This window comes from Filicampus tigris, chromosome 8 (assembly GCF_054856515.1).
Source record: "Filicampus tigris isolate MCC_2025a chromosome 8, RoL_Ftig_1.0, whole genome shotgun sequence".
In the NCBI taxonomy this organism is placed as follows: Eukaryota; Metazoa; Chordata; class Actinopteri; order Syngnathiformes; family Syngnathidae; genus Filicampus; species Filicampus tigris.
The window spans coordinates 8,440,134-8,455,505 of NC_141224.1; the positions used below are offsets into that span (position 1 = coordinate 8,440,134).

Sequence of the window (15,372 nt, forward strand, 5' to 3'; positions counted from 1 at the left end):
ACATCTACCAGCGCGCTACAACGGGAAACTGCGACCTTGTGTAAGGTTTTGAGGCTTCACATACTGTATGTACTGTATATTGTACCGTATGATTATACTGTGGCGGCAAGGTGGTCGACTGGTTAGCACGTCCGCCTCACAGTTCAGAGGTCGTGGGTTCGATCCCGGCCTCCCTGTGTGGAGTTTGCATGTTCTCCCCCGTGCCTGCGTGGGTTTTCACCGGGTACTCCGGTTTCCTCCCACATTCCAAAAACATGCTTGGTAGGTTAATTGGACACTCTAAATTGCCCCTAGGTGTGATTGTGAGTGTTTGTCTCTGTGTGCCCTGCGATTGGCTGGCAACCAATTCAGGGTGTCCCCCGCCTACTGCCCGAAGACTGCTGGGATAGACTCCAGCACTCCCCGTGACCCTTGTGAGGATAAGCGGTATAGATAATGGATGGATGGCTGATTATACTGTCTGATTTATTGAACCACAAAAACGTGACATGATTGTCAAGGAAGAAGAGGCTTGCCACAGGAAGTAGGTGAGAATAAAAGCGAGAGTGTGGATATAATGAGAGGCTGCCTCGCCCCATTCACTGACTGTACACAGCGTGCTTAGTACATCCCTCACGTGCATTTTGGCGACAAGAGACTGCATACTTCACTATTTTATCCACAGGTACATACGGAATTATCAATATAGTTAAGTGTTGTTGTAAAACAAATTATCCGTGTAATGTTTGTGGCCATTTTGCACGTGCAAACCTTTAATAAATCAGGCCCCAAGATGACACCTAACCACAGATCAACTGCACTGTTTAGACTAGAGCATCATCAAGTATCATCAGCTGTTTCAACAGAGAGACTGGAAGAGTGACAGAAAGACACGGTAGATGTCGTTGGAAATTCTCATGGATTAAACTACATTTGTGGTCCGAATACAAATTGTGGTGGTGTTTGACTTGAAAACTCCCACCGTAATTACTCATACGGGGGAACTTGATTTATGACAATTCTACCTCGGTGATATTACGTGAGGAAGGCGATGTTGAATTCAAAAGTGGGACAGGACCAGGCAGGGCGAGAGCAGTAACTACTTATTGCCTATTGATACTTGTTATTGTCTGGCTTAAGGCGGAAGTCAACCCGAAATTTTTTTGACAATAATATGTTCTATGTGCCTCCACTCTTCTAATGGCATTCTCATGGCATTCTGATTAATATTGTGTTTGCGGAATATGAGTTAAGCTGCAAAATCCGCCTGTTTTTACAGCCATCTCCGTGCATTTTGCCACTTTCTATCAACGGAAAATGACATCACAGTTGCTCATGGCTCATGTAACAACCAATCGAAACCAAGCCATCATTGGTCATTACCTGAGCCTTGAGCAACTGTGATGTGACATTCAGGCGACAGAAAGTAGCACTTTTTAGGTTGACTTCCCCCTTTAAGAGGGGTATAATCCCCCTAAATTGTCTTTGTATTTGTTCGACCCCAACCGGAGAAGATTTAAAAAGTGGACGGGACAGGAGCATTTAGTACTTACTACCTTTTGATACTTTCTAAAACAATTGTTGTCCAATTCCAATTTGTGGCTGTGTTTGACTTTTGAAGTTCCACCGCATTACTTACACCTGTTGATTTTATCTTGCGGATGACTGGAATGTACAATCAAAAGTGGTGAAGATAGAAGAACAGGAAACCGACAAACAGGAAGCGCGTTTGCTAACTAACGACAAAACTAGAGGTGGCAAGACGTCCTGGCGAGGTCAGACGTATGTACAGATGTGGCAATATTTTCAGTCCACAACGGCAAACACCGTAATCACCCCGCCTTTGCAAAGCTGCTGTTTGATAAACACGCCGACCACAGACACTTTCGCGTGAAGGACTTAGTAGAAGAAGCGTAGAGGTTATTGTTCCACCCACACGTGTGAGGTTAAAAGTTTGCCTGACCCTACTGAATTCTCCGCAAGAGGCGAGAACAGAAGCTCCGAGCAGGAAACTACGACTGAAGCGTTGTCACCTGAGACGGAACGATGCCCGGTGATAAAGTTCTGCGGGGGCGGCGGGAAGCATTTTAATAGAGTCTCATGACTGCTGCGAGAGTGTTTTTCTTCTTTTTTTTTTTTTTTTTTTTTTTAACTCTTCTAACAGAAAGTGGACGAGAGGTGAGATGGTTCTGCATTCAAAACAAAGCTCTGTCCCATCAAGGGAAGGTTCATTCATTTTTTTGGGGGCCTCAACATGAGCCCCACTTCCAAAACTCACTCAGTAGCAACCGCTGGAAAGTTAGAAAAAAAAATAAAAATCCCCCCACACCAGTGTCATCAATTGGCAGGAAATGTACAATAACTAAAGTAACTTAATTAACCTAGTTACCGGTACTTTTAAAATCAAGTAATCAGTAAAGTAACTAAGTTAAGGTAACTGGTTAAAGGTTTCAAGAACGAATGCCTAAAATATAACATAAATTCGGCCATAGGCTCGTATGAACTTATTGAATTCAACTAATTGATTAGGTAACACTAAATGACGAACATTCTTTGCCCCTGACATCTAATGTGGTTGTAGCACGGCATCAAACTTTGATGATCATTCTCAGGGCTGTCCAGGAAAAAGGAAGTTTGAGTGCCAGTCCAGCTTGAATTGATTTTGCCTCTGCCTTCACTGTGATGTTGACGTCCACTCTCGATATCTGGTAACAGTGTGACAATTAATAGATACTCTCCCACTGTTTAATTAACTGAAAAGTTTTGTGTAATTACGTTTCTGGATTCAAGACGGTTAATAGAATTAGTCAAATGAAAGCGTCTCCAACTTTGACTTGTGGATCAACAATTATTTGAATAAGCAATTTTGCTGATTGATTCACTGATTAAAAAAAAAGAGAGAGAGAAAAATAGTCGGCATTTTGCAGAGGTCTGTTCTCTGATGTCTACTTGAGTTGGGCCAAACAATTTTAATTCGTATCGGCACCAAACTGGACATCTTTATTAGTGCACACCTGTTCGTCTGACGATTTGACGATTTTCAAAAATGTAGGACACGAACATAACACAATTTAAAAACGTACTGTTATTTATATTTTGCGTCTTTTGTCTTTTATGACAAGTCATCAAAATTTGCTGCCATGCTCCACCCACGCGTGACCCGTCCGTCAAGTTTATGTGGACCACATTCAGTAGCAATTGGGCACCCCCGGATAGTGAAAAAAAATGACCCTAAAATGCCCACTTCAAACCAAAATGGCAAACTTCCTTTGTCTTTTTAAACATAGCTTCTGAAGACTTTTGTCATAATAGACATGTTGCACAGTGAAGCTGGATATGTGGTAATTTGTGTTTTGTACGGTATGTTTTTGTTCTTGTATCTTGTTAGTCATCACTTTAAACACCCTACCACAATCGTCGTATTTTTGTGGTGTAATCTGACAATACAATACAACTTCATTTATATAGCACATTTCATTTCACAACAGCTACCAAATTTCATGTCGCCAAGTCAAAACTGGCTCTGACGTTGCGGAGCAAACTTAATATAGTTTTATGGCGAGACATCAAACTTTGCCAACATGTTCCACCCACTCACAATGACAAAAACTCAACTGTTTCCATCATTTAGTATCACCCATCTCTCTAGTACATGAATTTCAAATTTGGTAGCAACATGGCAACAATATCAAACAGTTTGTCTTTAAAACGGACAACTGGAAACGACCCCAAAATGGCAGACACCTTGAGTATTTTTGGAAAATGGTGACAGGGGCTGAATTTAAAAAGAAAAATCTTTAGGATGAGGATGTCTTTGAAGGAATGGCCAAACTGAATCTAAATAACTGCCCCAAAATCAAAATGTCAGACTTTCCGCGTGTTTCCGGGAGACTTTTTTGCAGATCTTCTCATGATAGACATAACGACTGAGTTTCATGCTGCTAAGTAAAACTTGTTTTGAAGGACCTCTGGAAATAAAAGGCCCTTTCTATCAAAAATAGCAGACTTCCTGCGTGTTTTCAGGCATGGGATACTGAGACTTTTTTTTTAAAAAACGAATGACAGACATGCCTACCAAATTTCATGTTGCTCAGTGAAGCTGGATTCGGGGGCTGAATTTTCAAAAACGCCCACAACCTCAATTGTCATATTTTTGTCGTGTAATCCTGATAACTAGCTCACAGAAGCCAATGAAAACATGACCAATTTGGCGGAGCTACTAAAAGAAAATGTGAACAGAAGGCTCTGCATCGCGCGCACACATTTATACTTGTTCGGCACCATGCAGAGCCGCCGCAAACAACAAGGTGTGTGTCAACATGCTTTACACCGCATTTTCTATTATTTTTCAGACGTCGTGGGGAAATTTGCTCCTTTTCTCTCTCTCTGGTGTGACGCAAGCAGCCGCAGTCATTTCCACGGCGATTGTCAGGCGCCATCAGAGAGCGCCGATAACCCCTTCCAGGCCTTGGCACGGCCAACAGGTGGCGGCGCTGCCAGCCAGCCAGCTTGGCAGTGACATGGTTGCAGCAAGGAAGAAAAAAAAAAATCTGACATCCAGAAGGGGCGCAGGCTTGCACTGAACGCACCGGCGAAAGAAACACTGCTGATTATAAATTAACATATAGCATTTGTGTGTTTGGAGAAAAAGAACTTGAGATTTATTCCGAAATTGCATGTGAATGCTAATGCTGAACAGAAATGCTACGGAATTAACTGAATTGTTGAAATGTGGAGAACGTGAGACTTGAAGTTGGATTGAGGTAAATATAATATTTCTGCATTTGGTAATGCTGTCATGGAAAAAGTGCGAATTATCGAAATGTGAAAATAGTTCCCAAGATGTCCTGAATCAGCTCAACAGTTTGAAGTTGGAATGGTTTGAATCAGTTGCTATAAATTGTGAATTATGGAAGTACGAGATAACTTCATTTGGAAAAATACATCTCCGCTAATTTCAATGGAAAACATGGATTTGTGGGACAATTAAGAATTTCTGAAATGTGAAAAAGTTCCCACGATTTCCTAAAGAAGGTGATTATTTTGAAGTTGGAATGTTTTGAATCGGTTGACCAACGTGTAAAATGTCTACAATCATTTGGGTACCTTGTCGTGGAAAAATGTGGGGAAAATAGAAAATGCCGGAATTTGTGGAATGTGTAAAAATAGTTCCCAAGTTGCCCTGAATGAGCTGAACAGGGAGTCACTTTGAATTTCAGTTGTAAAATATGGAAGGATACGTTCGTTGTGGGATATCTCTTTATTCATTTCAACGGCCTTATTTTCATTGAAAAGTCGGAATTATGAAAATATGGAAAGCAGTTCCCATAATGTCTTTGAATGACGTGAAGATTTTGTAGGGAAATTGTGGAAGAGGTAGAACAGTGAAAACTGGAGGAATAATAATAATGGGAAAACTACTTTTGGGGTGTGCGGAGTAATGTGTTCAGACAACTAGTTAAACACAATCTGAATGCAGATTTAGCTGGGCTCAATGTGGGATCACAGCATTGTGGCCTGGATACATACACTTACACACACACACACACACACGCACACACACACACACACACACACGCTATGTGTTGTAATTGTGGCAGGCTGGATTTGGTGCCACTTGGCCATGTTTGTAAGGAAATCACGACGAGCAAAATAGGCCTCGTTCGCCACCGAAGGCGTTTAAATGTCAATCGTCATTACACGTTTGCTACACCTGGGCCCGCGCTCTTTAAACGGCAGGACAAGAATATTCCATCTATTTAGGAGGAGGAGTGGGGGGTGGGAGGTGCAAAAAAAAAAAATCAGACACTAATGGGAGAGGAGACGGGAATGATTATGGAAATGCAGAATAGTTGGCTCGGCGCGGAGGTAGCGTCTTTATTTAGATGCTGAGTGCACGTAGGTGTTGTAATGTCTTCATGCTCGCCCCTCGCCTCGCTGCTAATGGGCATTAATACCATTATTTGCGATTACTAATACAAATTAGTCTGAGCGGTGGGCGGCGGGGAGGTGATGGGGGTCTTTAGCGGCGTCTCAGCTCCACATTCATACAATAGTGTTATTGGAGACAGCAAAGGATTTAAGAATCCTACAAAAACATCCCGCTTGAGAAAATTAATCTGCCGTACTGATGCCAATGTGTTGTTTATGACCACTGGACACAATATTAGGTACACTGTCAATGTCGCCCAAAAGAATGCTGTCAATTTTTAAAACAGAAAAAATACTCAGTTTCTGATATTTAGTTTATAAAGGAACGAAAATTTTATAAAATGTCAGTTAGGATAGCAAAATTCAGGGAATTTTTCAAAGTTGGAAAATGTCCATTGGAATGGAATGGGTAATTAAAAAAAAAAAAAAAAAAACACAGCGCCCCAGAAAAAACAACCAATAAGAGCGTATCACCCCCGCAGGCTAGCGCTGACTCGTTTGCTTGAGCTTCAGGAGCTTTGCTGGAACTACTGCAGGATATCCACTTTCGGTTAGCAACAAAAGTTAAAAAAGAAGGAATTGGTCAGATCCTTCAGTAGAAGCTGCTGTTCAGACGTGGAGGGGCCACGGAGAGCTGAGAGGATTCAGAAGCGACGTGGAATTAGCAACATTTCTGCTCAACGGGTAAGTTTATCACCTATTTTGAATTTTCAATCGATCGTACATTCCCAAAACATAAAACTTCACTACAATAAGATTTAGTGTTTCAATAAAAGGCTACTAGAAATAATCCATGCTAGCAACGTAGCAGCGGTGGCTAACATTGGCTTGTTTACACTACACATTATATACAGCAGGGGTCCCCCAACCACCGGGCCCCGCGGCAACGTAAATTAATAAATAAAATCAAATAAAATCATCAGTAAAATAAATTAATTTCCAAACAGCTCCAATATAATCCAGTACAACCACAATAATTAACATATTGTATTTTTTTGTAATACTGTGATTTATTATCTTTGTAACGGCTGAATTTTAAGGTGAACCTGATATTGTGACCAGTGGGTGTATGAATGAAAATGAAATTTACAAAAAAAACTGTCTTCTGGGAACAAAAAAGTGATTTTACGTGTGTGTGTGTTTTCAAGCGTGTGTGCGTGTGGGAGGACAGGTTTCACAATGTGTAACAAAGTGAAAAGCCAACATACAGGAAATGCGAGACAAGACAATTGTCATCATTTCATATCTGCTACTGACAATTTCACAATGTCATTCTCCCTGCACTCTTCTTCCAAAACACACACATACACACACACTTTGTCGTAGAGTGGATGCTTTCCATGTTTTATTAACGACCTCATGTGAAGAGCACGACTCGTAATCATCTCGTCTATGCTAAGCGCGAAATAAGTTGGGCAAATATTCCGTAACGTCTCTCCCCCTACAAATCCAATTAGTCCCGCTTTTTTTTCCCCCCCGCGTCCTTTTTTTTTTTTTTTTTTCCACCGCGTGGCGAGTGTGGCTTTCAATTAGCGGTGAAATAAGGTGATTTCTTACATTCCTCGCATGTCCGCCCGGCAGTGTGGGAGGCGAGAGAAGAAGCAGAAGAAGAGGTGTAATGAACACAGCGTCGTCTCCTAAGTGCTTAATTGTTTTCTAATCGTGTGAGGCAGACAGAAATAGACGGCGAGCGAGCCGGAGAGCGACTCCGGTGACATCATGACCACCCGACGCCAAGTCAAGTGGCATCTTTTGACCACATCCTGCAGCCCACGCAGTAGTATTGGTATCACACTGTATCGAACATTATTTCTCACGCTAGAGTACAGCGTTCTCTGCTATAGCACTTTTTTTTTTGGGGGGGGGGGGGTATCGCTTTTGAAGGGTTTTTACACTACGCAGGCAAGGCCGAATTTAGAGTTGAGCGCCTTTAGTGTAGTAGCACGTGCCACAGCATGCCTGGCAATGCTGAGGTGTACTGGATGATAATTAATTAACAGCAAGAAGAAGAGGCAGAGAAGGTCCCCCACTAAACTCTCGCGATCGTTCCCCCAGAGCAGAAAGAATGTATGCCTGTGAGTAGTTGCATGCTCTGTGTGTATGTGTTGCTGCTCCTTATTTCTTGTCAGCAAGAGAGGAAGAACAAAAGCTGAGGAATGCCTTAAAAAGTGTGTTTTGGCAAGTTTAAATGTCTTATAGCGTGTGGGCAAGCTAGAACCGTTTTTAAAAAAAAATTCTAGTTTGGTCCCTTTATATCACGGGTGGGTCTGGAATGTATCTCTTGCAGGAGTTCACTGTATTCAACGATAGAATTAGTATAGGAGGAAAGTGCAGTTGTACGTCAAATTTTTGCCCGAGCCATATGAGGCGGCTCTCGCGACCCAACCCCCGAACAAAATGGATGACTATTTCTACAAATGTTTTTCTTTACACAGATGGATGTCATTATTGTTGGCAAAATATTGCCAGATAATATCATATGTCAAGTTATTCCACTAGTCCCACCCATCACTTTTTGTGTTTACCCCAAAGCATTTGACACGACGCGCTATGGCGAGCGTATTGCCCCGCGAGATATGTCACGACACGTGATTTGGAGTTCGACCAACAATTACCGGAAAAAATACACTACTCACAACAACGTTAAGGATTTTCGCCTGTGGGCTGACATTCCAGGATGAATCTAAAGTGCGCTATAATCTTTCCAGGTGAACTTGATTTGACCTTCTCTAAACATTTGAATGTCTACAGTCATGAAAAAAAAATATAAGAGCACCCTTGCATAGTTTTTAACCTAGATTTAAAAGCATTTACACTCGGGGCTGACTTCACTTCTGTTGGCCTCTTATTCCGGTTGCGTGCAGCATAACAGCTAAATGCTGCTTCGCCATGTTTGCTTTGAACTCCACTAATTAATCCAAGCCTTCAGATGTTAGAGCCCTATTGAATTAGCATTTGTATGTATTCAGGAGCTAAACCATTCAAATGAGTCTCAATTATAAGCAGGAATCCTAAACTTTTGTTTGTAAATGCATTTGAATGTGCAATGTGCGTTCTTTTAGTAATTCTTAGTAAGCTCTTGTTGTCTTGGCTTTGAATGTCTTTAGCTGTTTATTCGTAAATGCTTTTAGGTGTCGTGCTTTCGGTTGTGTGAAGCACATTGAGTTGTCTTGTGTACGAAATGTGCTATATAAATGAAACTGCTTTGCCTTGCATTGCCTAGAGAGACGGCCGACGCGAAACTGCGAAACCTTTTTTGCCTACGCCATCTCATGTTGGCGTAGGACAGCATGTAAATATGACGATCATTTTGAGGATTCTTGAAAAGGTTAAAAAAAAAAATAGTTGTTTGTACGATGACGAACTCGGATTAGGCACATTTTTTAGCAGTTTCTCCAATCAATATGAAATGGGACGACTTGTCTATCGTAAAAAGTGCACAAAAAAAAGTTTCCAATTACCCGGGCCCAAAATTTGGCCACATTGGTTTGAGAGCGAGAGCCTTCTTTTTGTTTTTTTTCAATGTGACGTTATACCATCACTTTGTCTCAGCACCGTCACCACTCTCCCATTTAGTGACAGGGAGAACAGACACTACAAAGAGCATCGCGGCCTTCGTCGGAGGCGCTGCGAAAAAGCAGCAAGGCGACAGGATGGGCAAAGCCTCTCTGGGGAAAAATAAGAGAATAAATAAAAAGAACGCGGGTGTCGACTTAAAGACGCGTCGCCTTTTTATCGTCATATTTTTCTTTGCCGCTTTAATCCCTCGTCAAAGGAGGCGTCACTCATCCGGCGAGAAACAAAACGCTCGATAAGGATGCAGTGTGTGTGTTGCGGTACGTGGGTGGGTATTAACAACCTGATCTCAGACGGATGCGCTTTCCCGCAAACTCTCCCTCCTCCTCCATAATAATAAAAAAAAAAAAGAAAAAAAAAAAGAACAACAACAAGCAAAGGATTCCCAAAAACCTCCACAGATGGGATAAAGACAAGCATCGGAATGAAGGACAATGAAGTGAAGAAAATAAGCCCTGAGCTAATGTGATTTGAATCGTGACTTCAAACTTGTATTAAATTGTATTTGCCACGCTGTGGCATAACCACAGAAGAAGAGCGCACATATTGGAGGGTTGTCATGCCGCGCAAAAAGCGTGACAAAACCGACATGACGGACTTTGCTTTTGTTTAGCTTTTTATCTCCCCCGCGAGGACTCGCCAACCTTTTGAGGACCCGCGAACAATAAGCTAAGCCGAGCAATGAGGATCAACTGTATTGAAATCATACGGAAAGGCAAGAGACACACTCTGAACATATAGAACAGAAACTTGAAAAGCATAAGGCAATGAGCGTTAAATCTCCTGTCATGTTTTGGGTCAAATTGACCCATTGAATATCAGGCAAAACTATGTGGTTAAACCGATTCTGAGGGACTTATTTTTTTCCCTTTTTGTTTAGTAAAAATAATTTGCATTGTTTTGTTTTTTTTTATATTTTTTTCAGATTAAACATACAGCGAGTCAGATTGACCCATGTACAATAAGCTAAATCAAGCAGTGTGTATGAACTGTATGGAGTTTATATGGGAAGGGGAAGAAAAACACACTAAACATAGAAAGGAACTTTAAGAAGATAATTAGAAAATGAGCTTTCACTCTCTTATTGTGGGGGTCAAACTGACCATTTGGAAATCTAGAAAAAAATATCGGAAAAATTGTAAAGAATTCAGTTCAAACATATTCTGCAGGCCTTTTTTTTCTTTTGTATTTCATAAAAAACATGCAATATGTTTTTTTTAATCATTTGCATGGTGCTAATTTATTTGTTACTTTTGGAAGTTTAAATGTGTAGCGGGTCATATTGACCCTTGTGCAATAAACTAAGCCAAGCAATGTGGGTCAAGCATATGAAACTCCAACAGTAGGTGCAGAAAAATACACAAAATGAGCTTTCACTTTCTTGTTGTGGGTCAATTTTATATTTTTATTTTTTTGTTTGTTTGTTTGTTTGTTTGTTTTTTACAATGAATCGTATTGCGGGTCACATTGACCCATAAATTCTGTTAGTGCATGTACACAACGAGAGCACATGCTAAGTGTTCTCCCAGGAGGGGGCTCATAAGTAACTTTTCAAGGAATTGCAGCATTCAAACTTGCTACAACACGCATCAAAAAAAAAAAAAAAAAAAAAGCAATAAACCCTGTGTGAATCATTTAATACCTAATCGTAAAATTTGGAGGTGGAATCCCCCAAAGTACGTGTGGTAGACAGGCCTCTTATTTACTGGCGACAGTCTCATAAAAAGACATCTAAACAGGTATTTAGTCCCATGCCTACCGCAGGTATAATTGGACTCTTTGCCACGCAAACTTGCCATCATCATCGAGACGGTAAAAGACTGCAATTAATGGCTTTATCCAAGATATCATTCTCTGCAAAGTGGGACTATAAACTATGTGTGTAGGTGTGTGTGTGTTTAATAATCCTCATGGAATGCGGCACTGAGACGTCTATGTCCCTAAAATCGGCTCTGGAGCGCCCATTGGAATGGTTAAAAATGTAGCCCCGGGAGCAAGTTTCACCATGAGACGTGAAATTTGGTAGGCATGTCTATCATGAGGGAATCCGCGAAAAAAAGTCTCAAGAAGCCATGTCCAAAAATAGACAGGAAGTCAGCCATGATGGTTTTGAAGCAGGTAGCGGTTGCTACTAAATCTAAGGCATGTCTTCTACAGATGGGAGATGACGTTTTGAGGGCTTTCTTATTCAAAAATCACAAAATTTAAGGCGTGATCACCAAAAATTGGTTCAGTGGTGACCACCACACTCCCCAAAGTTTTGGAAACTGTAGCCCCAAAGTAGGTTTCACTTGTATAATGTACAATGTATAATTTGGTAGGCTTGTCTACCACGAGTAAACCCACAAAAAGTCTCGAGAAGCCATGCTTTAAACTACACGAGAAGTCTGCCATTTTAGTTTGAAGCAGTTTGTAATGTGTTTATCATTGTGGTCGCAGAGCGGTGTGTAAAACGCAGCCAGAAAAGTGTCAAAATATTTGAAACAGCACTCCACATGACACAAAGTCTCTATTTACGCATGTGTTTTAGCAGCTTTCCGCGGTGAGCTTTTTTTTTTCCCCCCGCCTGGGAATAAAACTTGACGATTGAAGCAATTCGAACGGAAGCATTATTTCATCACAGATAAACAAAGGGAAGAAAAGACACCACCTTGTGAGTAATTGGCCCCGCAGGGTCAAAAGAAAAAAAAAAAAAAAAAAAAAAGTCTTGCACGAGACTCCCAGCCGAGACAAAGGTGGTGGGCGTCAGCAGCAGCTTCTGAAACTCAATTACCGCACAATCATTTCCGAAATAATCTACAAAATAACCCTTCTCGAATGTCTACACAAGATTTTGCTGGGAACTGTAAATGTGAAAATTTGAAAATGAACATTTGGATATAGAGCTAGAAAGTGAAAAAGGAAATGACAAGCACATTAAGAAGTGGAATATGTTTCCCCCGCTATGCTTTATGAATTATTTTTACTGTAAAAGGCAAAGAAGAATAAAAAGCATGTATGACACATTAAGACTTTCTGGAGTCATTCTTCTTTAATGCTATGATGGCCATTTACTCACTTTGATTTAAAAAAAAAAAAAAAACATATTAGCTAAGTAATTGAAGTGAACTTTCCCAAAGGTGTGGATTTTTGTCTGATTTGGTCATTTATAAGTTGAGATCTTTAAATGTATCAATAATATTGTAGTGACCCAGAAAAAGGGTTGAACCAGGAACCTGTACCTGAAGGGAGGGGGCGGAGTTGACATGTTTTTGGGTTGAAAGGGAAAATAGACGTGAAAGGGTTGAAGGAGATATAGATTACTGCAAAAAGTCCGTTTTGTGCGGAAACCAAAACCGTGTACCTCCAAAACCGTCACTTTTCAGGAGACGCCAACCATTAACATTGCGTCGTCAAAGAGCGTAAGCCATATTCAACACTTTGGATTGGTCAACAATACGTAAAAAAAAATAACATCAACATGTGTAGACTGACTAATAGTATAGATTTTGGAAAAATAGATGAAATTGACTACACTGTGACTTATAAGGTTTCGGCCCGATGCCAGCGATATTTATTTATTTTTTTTTTAATTGATTTTTGAGGTTGTTTTATAACTTGCACATTGTGCTAACAAAAAAATCCAAAAGGACTTGAGGGTTAACTTTTTGTTTCGCCTGTTTCTTGATCATTGGGCAGCGGCTTCTCAGCCACCACGGTTCTTGATAAGTGGCACACACGCGCCTTGGGCGTCCGAAGAAGCCGCAACCAACATGTGCTGCGATCCGTTTGCACAAAACGCCCTCATGGCTTGACCCTCTTTTTTTTTTCTTTTTTTTTTTTTTTTGTCAACCGCACACAAGCCTTACACTTATCTGATCCAGATTCTTATTTCATAGAAACTTCCACATCGCGTCATACGTGCAACAAACCTGCTCCACGACATGCTTTGTTTTTCTGTGGCTTGGGATGCAGCATAGCCTGCTACACCTGCTAATTGGATGCAGTACTATAGAATATGTGTCGACTGATGCGAGGTGGGGGTTGTCTGTTTTTTTTTTTTTTTTTGTTGTTGTTGTTGTTGTTTTTTTCTGTGGCGTGAAACTTTGCAAGTTTTAGGATCAGTGTGGTTGTAAACAACTGAAAATGCCATCAGCACCTATGTACACGCGCACAATGTATGCATGACGTACAGTAATCATTCAAGCCTTTGTTTGTCTTTGATCGCAGGGCAAAATAAATACCTCCCTGACAGTGTCACTTACTGTACATACCATAAAGGAATGTGCACCCAATTAAATGGCTGCATGAACATTGACATTGGCACATCGGCCGCACACACACACACACACACACGTGCACATGTGCAGTATACATGACATATACTTTACGCACGTTTCTTCGACCGCCCTCGGTGGAAAAAGAATGCCTCGCGCTGATTAAAACCCACATGGCTCTCTTATTGGATCGCATTCACGTTTACAGGCATGTGTGCGCAACAAAAACTTTTATGAAAGTTCACACAATGTGCACATTGTAATTTAACCCTTCATTTGCCTTTGACCTCAGCCAAGAAAATGAATACCTCCCAGTCAGTGTCAATTAAATACGACTGAGCTCCTGTACTCTCTGATCTCATTCTATTGTGGGAGTGTGCCTAATAAAGTGAGCATGGATTTTAAAACGACGGAATGCAACTTTGACAAAAATCTAAAAAACCTTAACCCTGTTAATCCTTCATTTTCCCTCCCCCAATCAAAAATGAATGTCTCGTGTCCATTAAATGACACTGCTTTCATGTTGGATCTTAATGGCTCGCGCGGGTGTAACTAATGAAGTTAGCGTAGCCCCAAACATGAAAAAGTGACATGTGCAACTTTGACAGAAACCTCAAAGCCATTAACACTCCACTGGCCTTTTGAGTTCAGTCAAGAATAAATGCCCCGTGTTAATCAAATATAACACATTTCTCATTTGGATTGAGCATGTGTACCTAATAAAGCGAGTGTCGATCCAAACATAGCAACTTCCACAAAATCTAAAAGCCTTCATTTTCTCTCGATCTCAGAGAACGACAATGAATGCCTCGTGTCGCTTAAATGCAACACAGCTCTCGCAGTGAATCGCACAGGTTGACTGTAATGAAGTGAGTGTGGCTCCAAACGCGGTGTGTGTGTGCTGCATGCGACTTTTGACTAGAAAATCGACAAATCCTAACGCCGGTTAAGCGCTCACTCTCTTAGATCCCAATCGTGAATGGATGCCTCGTGTCAGTAAAATATAATACAGTACTTGTGTTTGGATTTTACAGGAGTACCTCATGAAGTCGGCGTAGGTCGAAATACAGTGGAGGCGTGTGTGCAGCTTTGGCAAAATCTTAATCCTGTTAATGCTTCATGTTCCTTTTATATCATTCAAAAATGAATGCCTCGTGTCAATCAAATACAATACCACCGACGTGAGTGAACGTCCAAACATGGTGGAATGCGTCATGTGCAACTTTGACAATAAAATCTAAAAATCCTAACTCTGCAAATCTTTCATTTTCCTTCATCTCAGTGGAGAATGAACGCCTCGCCAATTGAATGTATTAAACTCTTGTCCTGGATTGTGCAGGTGTACCTAATCAAGTGAGCCTAGAACCAAATATGGTAGAGAGTGTGCCCAATTTTTGCTAAAAATCTACACGTGAATAAAATCCAATTCCTGTTAAAGCTTCATTTTCAATGCCTCAAGTTGAATAAATGTATACATCTCTTGTATCGGATCTCATTGAACCATTCAGGAGTAGCTAATGAAGCAAGCGTGGATAAACACAGGAGCGTACAATGTGCAACATTGAGAAAAATCTTAACGCCATTATTGTTTCATTTTCCTTTGACAGTATAACGAACGCCTCGTGTCAAG

At 40.9% G+C, this 15,372-nt stretch overlaps 1 protein-coding gene across 1 annotated transcript in view; it reads right to left on the bottom strand.

The window, feature by feature from the left end:
* The window catches only part of satb1b (SATB homeobox 1b), a 78,718-nt gene that overhangs the window by 61,944 nt on the left and 1,402 nt on the right, over nucleotides 1-15,372 (bottom strand). The window lies entirely within an intron of this gene.